At 37.6% G+C, this 12,603-nt stretch overlaps 1 protein-coding gene across 1 annotated transcript in view; it reads left to right on the top strand.

Annotated features, from left to right (window-relative positions):
• Positions 1–12,603, top strand: part of LOC149812053 (phosphoglucomutase, cytoplasmic 2-like) — a 65,096-nt gene that overhangs the window by 35,550 nt on the left and 16,943 nt on the right. The gene's annotated exons all lie outside the window — the stretch shown is intronic.

The raw sequence follows: 12,603 nt of genomic DNA, 5'->3' as shown, positions 1-12,603 counted from the left end.
AATTACAACACACAGAGTTTTTGTATCCTCACAGTCTCCCCAAGACCGTATCTCTAATATTCTCATACTCCAGATGAGATATCCCAGAAAGTATATTACACTGTTCTTATTATATTTTTTTTATTAAAGTTAGTTCTTTAAGTTTGCAACACCATATGCAAAAGTAAAGTGAAAACCCGCATCCTCCCTTGCGGGGACCTACACGGCACTCCAACCCGTATAAACAACTAGAACAATGTAGTAATGTGCCAAACCATCTTATGTGGTTTAAGTGATGCAGTTAAAAACATATGTGAAAGGAAACCAAACCCAAGAACAAAATTCCAAGAATACGATGCCCAATTTGAAACAATGAAATCAATTTAAACAAAAACTGTGGTCTCAACAAAGAGGAAGTCGATTCTTTTTGAAAAACCATAAAAATACCGAAAAACAATTATAAAGAATACAGGTAGTTCCTGCATTATGCGAATAGGGTTCTCATGGACCCTCATCTCAAAGGATTACACGAGATCGAACCCACATTCGATCCCTAGCCTAGATTCTAGAGAAGCACCGTACCTTTCTCCGATGAGTTTTCCGGTGATTGGAGGTTGCAGTCGTGAGGGCAGTGCCAGCTGGTGTCGTTCCACTCCGTTATCAAGCTTGGGTCGAGGGTGGTGCTGATACACAGGTGGGAGGTCGTCGGCGACTATAGCTCCGGATCGACCGGCGACGGCGGCTGTTGCACGGCAGGGAGCGCACGAGAGAGAGGGTCAAGAAGAGGGCCGAGTGAAGAGGGCGAAACCCTCTCCACCTCCTCCTTTTATCTCACCGACCCTCCCCCCCCCCCCCCCCCGCGAGACGCGGGGTCGGTTACACCTTCTGTAACCGCCCCCTCCTCCCCTTTCTTTCCTGCAACTTCAGTTAGGGTTCTCTTTGAGAACCCTAACTCTTTTCAGGTTTTATCGGGCAACCCTTATCGGGTTGCCCATTTAACACCTTATGCGTTTTTGTTTTTGTTTTGTACACAGGATGTGGCCCGGGTCCGGAGCCGAGACCCGAAACCAACCCCAAGATACGGTGCGCCTTACCACCATCAATATGGATCCCCAAGTTGGATCCAAGTGGATCCAACTGTGGATCCTCGAGTTCGCTCTCTCTCTCTCTATATATATATATGCATATTTCTCTTTTATTACTAATATTAATATTATTTTTGTATAACGCAACTAATTATGCATAAATACCCCTTTATGGGTCCTAGATCCGAAATATGGATCTTAGGTCCAAATTGCACGTTTCTAAACGTTTTATAAAAAAAATAATGGCAAAAACTTACGGTTTTTACATCCTTACCCCCTTAAAAGAATTTCGTTCTCGAAATTAGAACGTACCAAATGTGAGTAGTACCAAAATCAATTATCACACGAGTCCTAACGATTGATAACTAAGAAGATACCTTAGACCAGATCAGTCTGATCGTCCTGTGTAGTAGTCGTAACGGTATAAACCCTCCCATTAGTCTTCCGCTGACACTGTTGCGGCTGAGGTATCTGTTGCTGCTGCTGCAGTGGTTGTTGCCCTTCCTGAGCCACTGGCTTGTTCGGAAAAAAAAGAGCAATGTGCCCTGGCTGCCGGCACTGATAGCAAACTTCCTTGAGCAACGAACAAAAACCTAGTGGATGGTTCTTACCGCACTTGCGACATGTTGACGTGGCCTTTCCGTGTTGTTGCCCCTCATGGGTTTGCTGTTTCTTGCCACCCTGAGTCTTTCCGCCTGCAGGTGGGTCCTTTCTCTTTCCGCCTGAAGCATCCCCTCCATTTGTACCTCTCTTTTGTGATACATTCCTAGACCTCTCCCAGTCCTTGGTCAGAACAGTGGCTGACTTAATCGCATTAGCCAAAGTAGGAGGCCGACCTGTCAGGACACGAGTCCGCAACCCATCCTTTAGTCCGTGCACATACTTCGTCGCCCTAGCCTTCTCATTCTTGAAGAGGTTCGGGCAGTACCTCTCGAGACTCCGAAACTTGGTAGTGTAATCTACCAGACTCATGGTTCCTTGAGTCAAATCAAGGAACTCTCGTTGCATCTGTTCCTCGGCGTAAGAGGGAAAGTATGCGTCCAGAAACTCTTCCCTGAACGTCTCTCAGGGGATCTCATCCCAATGGGCAAACTTCACCCTTCGTAGGGTGTCCCACCACTTCTTGGCATCACCCCTCAGATGGTACGTGCCAAACGGTGTCTTTTTGTCCTCAGAGACAGGTAAGACGTCGAACACCCACTCAATCTCCTCGACCCAGCTCTTTGCAGCCTCTGGGTCCGCCTTTCTTGAAAAAGTTGGCGGATCCAACTTCAGGAACCTTTCAAAGGAAACACCGCTCATGTTTGAACCAACGTCGATAGGAGGATCACGCGCAGCTGCCTGCGCCGCCTGCGCTGCTCGTGCTGCCTGAGCAACTTGTGCCGCCTGCAGAGCTTGAGCAGTTTGAGTTGCCTGAGCCGTCATAGTCTCGGTCAGGGTGTGAATGACCTCCATCATAAAGTCCCTCTGTTTCTGCCAGTTCGCGGGAGCAACAGTAGAGGACGAAACACCTCTGCGAGTATAATGTGACATCTACAACGTACATCCTTTCTACAAATTAGACTCTTACTGATCTTACCCCCTTAGGGTTGATCATAAACAATAATCGTTCATGTAATCACACCAGACTTTTAAATCCACACCAATGAATATTGAACTATAATTGCAATCAATCACACAAAATTCACATAATTTAAGTAAAAGTATTAAATAGCCATACCAGTGAAGAAGACTGCTCTGGAGGACGAGTCACACTTGTCGACGCTTCAGGACAGGGCTCATATACCAAAAATAAAAATTTAATACTCAAAAGATGACAAGATTGCAAGTCTTTGTGGTGGGCTCTGATACCAAACCTGTAACGACTCCAAATTATACCCTTTGAAAATGCAGAATATTTTTTTTTAATGCGGAAACCTTCTCAGAGATCCGAGGTCCTCACAGTTTCAATTTCCATTGGATAACCCAATCAGCACAAACGAACTTGCAACCATCATCCATAAGAACCAAAACAATTTCTTTATTTATGAGTAAGAGTAAATTGTAGAGACAATGTTTTATTCGACTGAAAGTAAAGTAACAACTGAAAAAGCAAGAAGGATTGAAGAAAAAGCCACTATGTCCCCTGCTGAAGCTGACAAGCCCAAGTATGACTTTCATCCCTTCCCAGTAGCCAGTCCAATCTCGCTGCTTATCATATCCTTTGAAAAACCAACAAAGTAGGGTGTCAGAACCGAAATTCTGAGCACAACTATTTCTAAAGAAACCAGGTGAGACAAAGAACATGGATAAGATTTCATGAAATGATTTGAGTGAGTGCAGTTATAAAAATTTGCAGAATCTAAATAACCATTCATGCAACCAGTTACATATGCTAAGCAGAAAAAAACAATAAGGCATGGGCATAGACAAGAACTAAGTAATAAGATTTTTCAGCATGCTCGAAAGGAAGTTGATAACATACACCCACCATGCTATCACGATTTATAGAATAATTCAATTATGCATGATCTAGTGCATATCTGGAAAATGATGATTATGTGCAATGCATGATTCTTTTTTTATTATCTTTCATTTAAGTTTCATCTTTCCATATGCATGCCCTATTAAATACACGCAACTTTAAGTTCCTCTTTTTAATTACCGTTGCCCGCGGATACACCAAACGGATACAATCCCCGAGGTCAAGTAGGTTCCCATGGTAGGTTAACACACAATTTGTATTTTATTACTAAGTTCAAACTTAGCCATCGATCGAATCACCTTCGGAACATTAGACCTCCACATCTAATGTCGGGGACACAAGGGACACTCCACGTCCACATGTTTCACTTCCTTGGTATCATAAACAACAGCTGTGTCAAACATACCACTCCCGGGTAAAGTGACGGACTCTCCCTAAAACCGTGGACAGGAGAAAAAACTTCAATATTCCTCAAGACCGAATCTCTAAGATTCTCATACTCCAGATGAGATATCCCAGAAAGTATATTACACTGTTCTTATAGTTAGTTATTTAAGTTTGCAACACCATATGCAAAAGTAAAGTGAAAACCCACATCCTCCCATTGCGGGGACCCATACGGGGATCCAGCCCGTATAAACAACTAGAACAATGTAGTAATGTGCCAAACCATCTTATGTGGTTTAAGTGATGCAGTTAAAAACATATGTGAAAGGAAACCAAACCCAATAAGAAAATTCCAAGAATACGATGCTCAATTTGAAACAATGAAATCAATTTAAACAAAAATTGTGGTCTCAACAAAGAGGAAATCGATTCTTTTTGAAAAACCATAAAAACACAGAAAAACAATTATAAAGAATACAGGTAGTTCCTGCATCACGCGAACAAGGTTCGCATGGACCCTCATCTCAAAGGATTACACGAGATCGAACCCACATTCGTTCCCTCGCTTAGATTCTAGAGAAGCACCATACCTTTCTCCGATGAGTTTTTCGGTGATTGGAGGCTGCAGTTGTGAGGGCAGTGCCGGCTGGTGTCGCTCCACTCCGTTATCAAGCTTGGGTCGAGGGTGGTGCTGATACATAGGTGGGAGGTCGTCGGCGACTATAGCTCCGGATCGACCGGCGGCGGCTGTTGTACGGCAGGGAGCGCACGAGAGAGAGGGTCAAGAAGAGGGCCGAGTGAAGAGGGCCGAGTGAAGAGGGCAAAACCCTCTCCACCTCCTCCTTTTATCTAACATATTCTCCCCCCCCCTCCATCTTCTCCGCGAGACGCGGGGTCGGTTACACCTTCTGTAACTGCCCCCTCCTCCCCTTTCTTTCCTGCGACTTCAGTTTGGGTTCTCTCTGAGAGCCCTAACTCTTTTTAGGTTTTATCGGGCAACCCTTATCGGGTTGCCCCTTTAACACCTTATGCGTTTTTGTTTTTGTTTTGTACACAGGGTGTGGCCCGGGTCCGGACCCGAGACCCGAAACCAACCCCAAGATACGGTGCACCTTACCACCATCAATATGGATCCCCAAGTTGGATCCTCGAGTTCGCTCTCTCTATATATGTATATTTCTCTTTTATTACTAATATTAATATTATTTTAGTATAACGCAACTAATTATGCATAAATACCCCTTTATGGGTCCTATATCCGAAATATGGATCTTAGGTCCAAATTGCACGTTTCTAAACATTTTATAAAAAAAATTAATGGCAAAAACTTACGGTCTTTACAGGCTGCACTCAACCGTCATAAATATAGCTGTTGGGGCAGCTCCAACAGCTATATGGAGCTGTCCCATCAAATCTGAAAAAGACAAAAAGGTAAAAAAAGAAAAAGACAAAAATAAATACATGAAATAAAATGCAGAAATGTCAGCCCCTAATGGGCTGACACCTATTACAGAGAAAAGACCAAAATACCCCTAATGGGTATTTCAGTGAACAATAAACACATATATACATATACATGTATATATACACGTATATGTATATCTTAACAAATTGTTAGCGAGGTTTTGGGTACCTGACAGAACCCCAAGGGTCCAGAAGGGATTTGTCCCACTGAATCCAGCCATGTGGTGGCCTGAAGCCATGGCAAATGAGCCTAAGTCCTGAAGTCTGGCCTGAGTCAACTAAAGTTATTCTGGAACTTTGGGTTGACTTAAAGCAGTTTCTATAACCTTGAGTAGTTTTCTGACAAGCGTCGAAGCATTCCAACTTGACTACAAACATTTTTTTTTCTGTTTGAGCTTATAGCACCAGCTGTGGAGTCAATTCGGATATAACTAGGTTGACTTCTAATGAATTAGCGTCCAATTGGAGATATATGGAACTGATTTAGGTCTAGCCGAGTTGGTTGGAAATTGATCTGCATGATGCTAGAAAATGTGGTATGGATCTTGATGGACTTGGAATAAGTTGATTACAGATTAAAAAGACATATACCTACTATAGTAATTTGATAAAAAAGACTTAGAAAATGATTTAGAGTGACTTAATAAAGATTTATGTCATGAAATATTTGACCTTCTATGAAGAATCTATTTTAGGATATTGTAATTTGTAACTTATTTAAAATACAAGAACAAGTCAAATAGTTCTTGGAATGAAAATTCACGGCCAAATGAACCAACTACATGAGATTACTCTCTCTCTCTCTCTCTATATATATATCTATCTATCTTTGAAGCGAGAACAAAGTAAATCTTCTTGCCTACCAAATGGTACATAAGTTTAGCCAGAAAAGGAGCTGACCAATCAACAAAGCAGAGTTGACTTTAATTGTTTCACTTGATCTAGGTCATGTATATGCTAACCCGACAATCTATCAAAATCGAAAGTTTGCTAACTTATAACAAGAAAATTCTGGTGTACATGTGTGTTATTCATCATGCCAAAGTTGCTAGTGATGTCAACAAGTGAAGCTGACTTGATTCACCAATTGATTTTGATGATGTCACTCCACTTTAATTTTGCTTGCTTTTACTCATACTATACTTGGTTGGCTGCTATGAAAATGGTAGTATGCTTGCCTCCCATCACCTTTATCCTTAGATTAAGGAACTTTCAATTCGGTCACAGTGCTTTATCTAGTTCTCCAATGGTAAAAGAACAATTGCCTTAAGTGGCTGTAATCAATTAAATTGACTTGATCTGCATCCATGTATATGTCTACATTAACAATGGCCATGTCTCTGACTTGGATTTCTCTGGCATTTGCGTGTGAAAGTTAAGATTCATGAATAAATTGACTCATTACTGAATATGCTAAGTCAAGCTGAGTGATTAGTGATTTATAAACTCACAACTAAGCATTTCAAGTGTTTTGTCCTTAAAAGTCTTCATTACCCTTACCTATTAATGCATGGTTGTGTTTCACTGGGGTCTCCATAAGCTTGCACCCAAGCATTCTTCAAAATGTTAAAGGGTTTATTTTTCTATGGATTTTTCAATTCATTTAAATTGGCCTTTCAATGTCTATTTCAATGCAATAATAGGGTGCTGCGAAATTCAATGTCAAACATGCTATCCAAGTAATTCTTGGGCATCTGCATTTGCTCTTTATCACCTTTTGCTATCGTTATTATATTGTCAACTTATGCTACTAGGATAGTAATCTCTTTCTTCTTTAAAACTAGGAATGATAAATGACACTTCTCTTAATCTCTTGTATACCCGAACATCAGATTTTGAATTGCTTAACTTTTCAAAGAAACCTTCCAAATAAATGTTCCACATCACAATCAAATTTAATAAATTTAAATACTTCTCCTTGATAATCTTTTGGTACTTTTGGGAGTAGGTGATGCATATTAATTTTCTTGAGGATCTCTTTGAAGGATTTCAACATTCAGTTTGTATAGTTCCTTCATTCATCCGACCAGAGGTGTGGATTATGAGATTGAAATGAAAACAAGATGTGCACAATCACAATGCCAATGAAGGGCTACACAAGTGCACAAATACAATATGGTCTCTAATGGACCGATAACAATCTCATAAAAGAGATATCTAAACCACAAATTTCAATAAAATACATAGTAAACATAATAATCTTTGAATTCCCAACAAAATATACTTAGAAAAGCATACCTTACATGGAGTGGTGAGGCTCTTTATAGAGCAACAGTTGTTGGACTGCCTCCCAACAATCAAGTTTGACTTACATAAAAAACAGAAAAATAAAAAAGAAATAAAAAGACACTACAGTCCCTATTAGATTGTATTTTATTACATGTCATGAAATGACCAAAATACTCCTAATATACATATATTATATATATATATATATATATATAAGTTAGATACAAAAATATATACACTATATTTTAACACTTCCCCTCAAACTTACGGTGAGATCATCGAAAATTTGCTAAGGAGATACAAAAATCTTGGTAGAGGAAGAGCTTTGGTGAAGAAGTCTACAATCTAAAACTTGAACTGAACATATGGTAAAGTAATTGTCCCCTTCAAGTATTCTTATCGAACATAGTGGCAATCTATCTCGATATGTTTCGTTCGTTCATGAAATGTGTGATTGCTGACTATATATATATCACTTTTGTTATCATAGCATAACTTTGAAGGTTCTGAAACATCAACACCCATATATGAAAGTAAGGATCTCATCCACATGAGCTCAATTGTTGTTGTAGTCATCGCCTTATATTCAGTTTCCGTGGAAGATAAAGACACTTTCTGTTATTTTTTGCATCTCCAAGAAATGAGGGAATCACCTACGAACACACACAAACTTATAGTTGAGTTACGGTTATTGGGATCCCCTCCCTAGTCAGAATCAGTATAAACAATAAGATTTAAAGATAATGAAGATGATAAGAATAACTCTTTAGATATAGTTTTCTTGATGTATCAAACTATTCTTAACATGACACTCATGTGAACTGATGTAAGCGTAAGCTTAAACTGACTTGCAGTGTGTACTGCATGTGCAATGTTTGGCCTAGTAATAGATAAGTACATTAGTGATCCGATAAGTTGCCTATAAGGAGTTGGATCATCTAATAAAACTTCATCTTCAGTTCTTATTTTAGCAATTATCACTTTAGGAGTATCAACATATTTTGTGTTTGTGATTCTCGAACGAGCAACAATATCAGTTGCAAACTTTATTTGAGGCAAAATGTATTCTCTTGGCGAGTATACTACTTCAATTCCTAAAAAATATCTCAAAAAACCAAGGTTAGTCATATCAAAAGATTTCTTAAGCATATTCTTAATTTCTTTAATTTTTTTTTGATCATTCTTAGTGTTGATCATATCATCAACATATAAGAACAGTATGATAAGCGAGGTACTTATAAATCTTACAAAAAGAACAATGTCAGTCTAACATGATTTAAATCTAAAGTTCAACACAGTTTCACTAAACCGATCATATCATGCTTTAGGAGCTTGTTTAAGCCCATATAAAGCTTTTCGAATATGAAGAACCATTCCATTTTCAATAGTCAGACCAAGGGGAGGATCCATGTAAACTTTTTTATTTAAATTTTTATTTAAGAAAGCATTCTTAATATCTAAGATATATAGGGTATTTTCTAACGAATGTTGCTGCAACTAGAGCCCTAACTGTGGTCATGCGAGCTACTGGGGCAAATGTTTCCTTATAACCTATTTCATGTTACTGAGAATACCCTTTTGCAACTAATTTTGCTTTATATCTTTTTAGGGACCCGTCACTCTTTGTTTTGACTTTAAATACCCATTTACATCCTATTGTCTTCTTTTCCTTAGGAAGGTGTTGAACTTTCTAAGTATGGGCTTTGTGTAATGCATCTAATTCTATTTTCATAGCTTCTACCCATTCTTTTGTCTTTGACTTCTTTATAATTGGATGGTTCATGATATGAATGAATTGCTAGAAGACATGCGCTATAGTTTGGAGAGAAGGATTCATAGGAGACAAACCTATTTTGAGGTCTATATATTCGTTCAGATCTTCTAACAATATTTGTTGGTTGTCTATACTTCTCAAAAGCACATGGATGCTCCCATTATCTTGTCTAGAGTATTGTATAAGGTTATGAGTTGGTTCTCTCTCTTCACTTGGTTCTTCATTTGACCCAACATTATCACTATCATCATTATCGATATTTTTAATATTAGACTTAGGAAATAAGTCAAACAAGAAGGCATACTTGGATTCTTTCTTAGGTTTTTCAAGATCAAATCCTTTTTTTTAAAGAAAAGTTATATTTCTAGAGACATAAAGTTTATCATTTTTAGAATCATAGCATCGATAGCCTTTTTGATTTTTGGCATATCCAAGAAAAATGTATTTAATAGCTTTAGGAGAGAGTTTGTTGTATTTTTCAAGAAACACAAAACATTTACATCCGAAGAGCCTTAATCTTTTCAAATTGAGAGAAATTTTAAAGAGTTTTTCAATTGGAGATTTGTTTTCCAAAGTTTGAGAAGAAATTCTATTTATTAAATAGACTGGGTGAGAGCGGCTTTGGCTCAAAACCTTTTTGGAACCTCTTTTAAAATGAGTAAAGTTCTAGTAGTTTTAATAACATGATGATGTTTTCTTTCGAAAATGCCATTTTGTTGGGGGGTCCTTGGACAAGATTTTTAATGCAAAATACCATGAGTGTTTATTTAAGATTGAAAATCATTTGAAAGAAACTCTCCCCCCCTATGTCAGAGTAGAAAATTTTAATATTTGTTTTAAATTGATTTTTAACAAGATTATGAAAATTTTTAAAACACGAAAAAACTTCGGATTTGAGTCTAAGGAAGTAAATCCAAGTGTGTCTACTAAAATCATCCATGAATGTAACATAATATGAATAACCAAAACAACGGGAGTGAGACCCCATACATTCGAATGCACTAATTCAAAATTTTCATTAGTCATAGAATTTCTAAATCCAAAAGGCATCATTTGCATTTTTTCAAGTATACAATCTTTACATACAAATTCTTTTTTCTTACAAAATTTTTCTAAGAACGAAAAAAGCGATAGTTTGGATATACTTCGATGTCCTAATTTTTTATGCCAAAGATCTAAATTAATTTCTTTGATATAATTACAAAAAGAGTCTTTAAGTAGACATAAAAAATCTATATAGTAAAGATCTCCTTTTCTATGACCTTGCTTAATCAGCTTTCCTAATTGGAGATCCTGTACCCAACAAGCCTTAGATGAGAAGAATACTTTACATCCATAATTGGATATTTTGAAAATCGAATAAAAAATTTAAATATAGTTTTGAAATAACCCTAACATTTGGAAATTATTATTTTTTAAATCATTGTTGAGATTTTCTATACTTTTAACTTTCAAAGAAGTGCCATCAATGGTTTATACACATTAAAAATATGAATTAGTGCAATCATATAATAAAGACTTATTATGAGTCATATGAAAAGAGGCTCTCGAATCCAAAATCCAAGATGACTTACTCAAAGGAGAAGAAGAGGAGATAGATGTAGAGGAAGTGGCTTTTAGTATTCATGAAATGGCCTTCGCTATTTGGGCAATTGTCTAATCATTGAAGTTACTTCCTTTCTTTGATTTTTGTGATTCTTTACTTACCGCGGCTATCTTTTTGAGTTTGGGACAATCTGGTCTTATGTGTCCCAGATCTTTATAATCATGACAAATAGTTTTACCTTGCTTGTGTCCTCCCCAATTATGTCTTTCTTCATTGAATTTTTTCTCAAAGTGAGGTGGTTCATAAGTTTTTACAAAACTTTTGGGTCTTGATACAACAAGTACCTCATCATTAGACTTGTGCATTCTAAGTCTTGTTTCTTCTTGACAAATTTGAGCAAGAGCCTCACTTATAGAAGGGGTCGAAGTCCTATGAAGCAAAAATGACCTAACTTGCTTAAATTCCGGTCAAAGACCATATAGGAAAGAGAAAATGTTTTCTCTTTCAACTTGTTTTCTCATCTCAATTGCTGAACCTTCCCATTTAGGTTCCAATATAGACAATTTATCCCAAATAGGAGATAAGAGATCATAAAAGACTCTTACACTCTTGTCCCCTTGTTTGGTATTACGTACATTGTCTTAGAGATAATATAGTCTAGTGATATCCTTTTGAATGAATGTGCTCTTTAAGATCCATGCATCACATGCTTTTTTGAACTTGATGATGTTGGTTGCGATCTTGAACTCCATGGTATTCATGAACCATGCGATTATTTTAGCATTGTTAGCCTCCCAATCCTCCATTTTGTCTTGATACTTTTATAAAGCCTTCTCCTTTTCTTCTTTGGAGAGAACTTTGATTTGATCTACTTTTTTCTTGTTAACTTTAGTTGGGGTTCATTAGTGGTTCCACTAACAAAGCCCCATAGTTTTTTTTTCTTGATATGGTTTTTTATTACGGTAGCCCACATCATGTAGTTGCTTTCGTTGAGCTTGTAGGAGATGACGGAGGCAAATTCTCTTTTACCCTTGATGAAGAAGGCTTGAGATTGAAGAACAAAGTTTGAACTCTGCCACCACAAAGAGAGCACACCGAAGATGATTTTCAACAACACAAGAGCCCAAGGCTTCGATACCATGAAATGAAAACAAGATGTGCACAATCACAATGCCAACAAAGGGCTACACGAGTGCACAAATACAATATGGTCTCTAATAGACCGATAACAATCTCATAAAAGAGATATCTAAATCACAAATTTCAATAGAACACAATGTAAAAATAATAATCTTTGAATTCCCAACAAAATATGCTTAGAAAAGCATACCTTACATGGAGTGGTGAGGCTCTATGTAGAGCCTCACATACAAGAAAGGGAGGCAGTCCAACAGTCATTGGACTGCTTCCTAACAGTCAAGTTTGACTTACATAAAAAACAGAAAAATAAAAAATAAATAAAAAGACACTACAGCCCTTATTGGACTATATTTTATTACATGTCATGAAATGACCAAAATACCCTTGATATATGCATATTGTATAAATATACATATATCAATTTGATACAAAAATGAATACACTATATTTTAACAGAGATCACCTTCACAACCTTCTTATTTTGTTCTGTATGTTTGGTAGGGAAATTTGCTTGGTTGCTGCACTGCCCTGACTC

The sequence above is a fragment of the Nuphar pumila genome, chromosome 17 (assembly GCF_984573655.1).
Source record: "Nuphar pumila chromosome 17, dmNupPumi1.hap1.1, whole genome shotgun sequence".
Classification (NCBI taxonomy): Eukaryota; Viridiplantae; Streptophyta; class Magnoliopsida; order Nymphaeales; family Nymphaeaceae; genus Nuphar; species Nuphar pumila.
Note: the sequence above shows the minus strand (reverse complement) of the source record. Positions and strands in the feature narration are given on the sequence as shown.